A 4,325-nucleotide genomic window follows, 5' to 3' on the forward strand; every position below is an offset into this window, starting at 1 on the left:
TTTCAGTAGCTACTAAAATTGCGAGATCTTATCTATAAAGGAAGAAGTATCATATAATTAACTGATCATTATAACAAAAGACAATATTTCATGTCAATTTTAACAATTAAAGAAAATTGTACAATATAATTAATAACCAAATAATTAAATTTATCAAGGAATTACACTATGTACGGTAATTATTATTACATCTGGAGTAATAATAAATACTATCATATAATAAAGTTATAGTTTCCACCTAATACAAAATCTGTTAATCAAATACAGACAAAAGGTTAACTAAATATTCAGTATTGAAAAATCATAACCTCGAAAACAGGGTATAAATCAACACAATCAAGTTGTCCCAATAAAGATGATATCCAATTTGTCGAACATGTCTTTTTCGAACAGATAGAGGTCATATTAAATAATGATGAATCGAAAAACAACTTACTTAAAATATACTAAATTAATAGAGACAGGGCAATATTTAAAAACTTTTTTTTTTACATTTATTTACAATTGTACATTATAATACATTTAGTCAATTTGATCTCAGTTAAATGGAGCGTTACAGGCGTGTAGAGATACTACCCATTGGTAAGCACTCAAATAACATTTTACATTAGCAGGTCTCGTGGCCATCTACTTTTCAGGCGTCTTGGAGGATTTTCAGGAATAGAAAAGGAAGCAAGTTTCTAACCTTCTAGTGAGTTTGGATGGTTAGGGAGTTTGTAATGGACGGAATGATATCTGGTTTGGGCTAGATCGGTTACATATGGAACCTTAAGGTCTTTATCTATGGTTTTATTTGTGACAAGGTAAGGAGAATTAAGGATTTTTCGAAGGATTTTGGATTGCAACGATTGGATACGAGACGAATTCGAAGGTTTAGTGGAGCCCCAAAGTTCAACTGTCCAGATTGGCCTTATTACACTCATGCAGATCAGTCTTGTGTAATGAATTGGAAGCTTAGACCGTTTGTCCAGTAAGTGCTGTAATATCCGAAATCGACGTGGAGTTTCTTAACTCCTAATCATATTAACTTTAGTTAATGAAAAAAAAATAATAATTAAAAAAAAATCCGGTCTGAGGGTCAAATTTTATTTCTGTGGCGGTCCCAAGAAATGTCAACTCGACCACTCACTAAGGTTAGAATAGGGTAGTAACCTTCATATAAACCCTTTTTTTTATGCCGTAACCGAAGTTTATTAATTTTTGTATTTGTGGTGTTCTTAAAACTCGCTAAATCAGGCGTTGTCAGAGTAGGACTAGGGTATGAAAATGAGAGATTATATCTTAACATGTTAGCCTAAAATGTATAATTCACTTTTTGTCTTCGTGTCGTAAATGGTAGAAATCCTGTAGGTCTTTGCAATTAGAATATTTGAAGTTGTTTAGAAAGTCATATTGTAATTAAGCAATGCAATAAAAATGATGGTTTTCAATTCAAGATGTCTCAAGATCTGGGACAGGCTGAAGGGGATTAAACATCCCTCAACCTTAATTAGCCACTTCTGTGAAAAGTAAATGACAGCTCCGTTATATCTAGCAAAAGATTCGGTTTCATCATTACGAATTAGTCTTAATTATTATAATAGTTATAAGATATTCGTGATCAGGTGGCAAAGCTCCTCAATCAATAGGTATCAGTTTAGGTAATCGACTAAGTTTGTCACGTAGACCTGAGATTATCCCTAACAAGATTCAGCAATAGGCCAAGTGTCCCTATACATCGTCCTAACTGTGTCTCTATGTCGCTATAATGTCTCGCGTCCAGCGATTGTTCAATGATCAGTACTCGGCCTCTGTAGATCAATGCGGTTTGTGAATATATCTTTCAAGACCTTGTAAGAGACATTCTCAAAGCAATAAAAAATAAAAAACATATTTTCATTGTTTTTAATATCGTTACTATATATCTTTTATGGTCTTCGAGGGCCTGTTGTAGCGTAGCTTAAACTACGATTAGTGAAATTTCGGGTAAACTCAATAATCATCCGTTGCACCAGTTAAGTAAACCTTTAAATTTGGCGTCATAAAAATTTTATTATTCCGTTTCTTTCCGAATTCAATAAAATGGACTTGATCGAGATAGATGATTGATGACGACGAAGACTTCAAAGAATTAGTGGCTTAAATGAAAACCAGGATTTCATTATTAGTTCTAATAATTTATGATTCACTGATTACAAATTGCTACATTTTTATGGTAACTATATGATTAAGTTCAACCAATATTTGATTTGAATTTTCGAAAACAATACAAGTATACCAAAATCTCCAATCCCATATCACAGCCCTCGATGAATGGTGTGATTGGAGCATTAAGATAAATTCAAAAAAATCTCCTCAAATCACCTGATCACGATGAAGGGTAACATCGTAAACCTACTGACTGCCCCACAGTTTCATTTAATGATGTTACTCTTACCCCTGTCGAACAGATCCACTGCTTTGGGCTACATTTGGACAAACGATTAACCTGGAATCCTCACACAAGACTGAAAAGACAGGAAACTACACGTCGATTTCGACTATTACAGCACTTATCAGACAAACGGTTTAAACTCCCAACACATTACAAAAGACTGATCTACATGACTGTAACAAGGCCAATCTGGACATATAGCTTTGGGGCTCCACTAAACTTTCGAATTCATCTCGTATCCAATCATTGCAATCCAAAATCCTTCGTAAAATCCTTAATGCTCCTTACTTTGTCACAAATAAAATCATAGATAAAGACCGTAAGGTTCAATATGTAACCGATCTAGCCCGAACCAGATATCATTCCTTCCATTACGAACTCCCTAACCATCCAAACTCACTATTTTCTAACCTTGCTCCCTTTCCCATTCCTGACAATCCTCCGAGGCGTCTGAAAAGAAGATGGCCACGACACTTGCTAATGTAAAACGTCATTAGAGTGCTACTAATGGGTAGTTTCTCTACACGACAGTGACACACCATTTAACTGAGATCAAATTGACTAAATGTATTATAATGTACAATTGTAAATAGCAATAAATACATATTAAAAAAAAAGTTTTAGATAACCTTAGTAACCTTGTTAACAAAACTGTAGTCCAGGAAAAGATCGCTAAGTTAGCACAGTTTTACAAATTATTTAGCAATACAAATGTTAGATTTATCAGTTATTAGTACAATCGGCCCTGAGTTTCACTCGGAAGGTTTTTGATAGCATAATGGACAAACTCCAGTTTCAGATCTATTGGGTCCTGATGAAAATTATATCTCGCGAAAAGACGAATTAATTTCGGAAAGGAACAAAGTGCGACTTAACGACGATTACTTTCGGACGAACCCCTGACGGACACAATAAAGACGTTGATGAACGCTTACCCAGAGCCGGGAGACAAGAAGGTGATTAAGAGGCAGCGAATTATGCGAGGACTGTTGACCATTTGGCTAATGAAAGAGCGTTGAGGGCGGCAATTGTTTGTCCCGATTTGCATATCAAAGGCCCGGCCGGCGTTGGGGCCTCAATATCACTAATTGAGCGAGCTCCTGTCTTAGGCGCCCCGGCCAGCAAACAGTCCACTAGGTCCTCTCATAGCAGGCTAAGGCCAACTTCCTCACAGTTATATAGCACAAAAGCAAGAAATTATCATTGGGTTGATTTTGCAATGCTGTCATCAAATTTCAACTCATTGCCAGCAATAAGATTTAAATTCCAGTTGTGGAGGGAAGATATTCAACCTTTTATATTTCATGCAATGTGATGCATTGGCTAAACTACCCTTAGGGAGTAGATAGAGAGATAAATGAGAAATAATTTATCTGTCTAATAATGTTTTATTAACCAAGTATAATAATAAGTAAATTAAATATATTCAATGCACATTTAGGGTCCCCTGCTGGGAGTAGCCTCCTCCAGACGCAATTAAATGTTAAATACCAACAGAACGGTATAAAGTGGAACTTGGTGATTCTCTGATGCCCTTCATATTTTCTTTCTCTCAAATCGTATTGTAAAAAAACGTTTTTCTTTATAGTCGCTTCGGCTGTTAGGACCATTACCGAAGATTTTTCTCCTTGAATAAAACTGATTAATTTTGATGTCTTTATACATTTTAATGTGTTATTTATTGATTCGAGAATTCTGTGGGTTTTAATAGTTTTTTACACTTAAGACTTTTTTTTTCTTGACTCTGAAACAAGTTTTCGGAACTGGTACATGATGATTGACTGGCATTCAAACGCCAATTTTAGTTAAACTACAACGAAAAATTTTCAGGATGACATAATTTAATTGTGATTGTTGACCCTTCAATTTAAAGCTAAAGCAAAGTAAATAAAATAAGCTACTTGACAAATGC

The sequence above is a fragment of the Halyomorpha halys genome, unplaced genomic scaffold (assembly GCF_000696795.3).
Source record: "Halyomorpha halys isolate HHAL.00 unplaced genomic scaffold, Hhal_1.1 Scaffold1406.1, whole genome shotgun sequence".
NCBI classification, from domain to species: domain Eukaryota; kingdom Metazoa; phylum Arthropoda; class Insecta; order Hemiptera; family Pentatomidae; genus Halyomorpha; species Halyomorpha halys.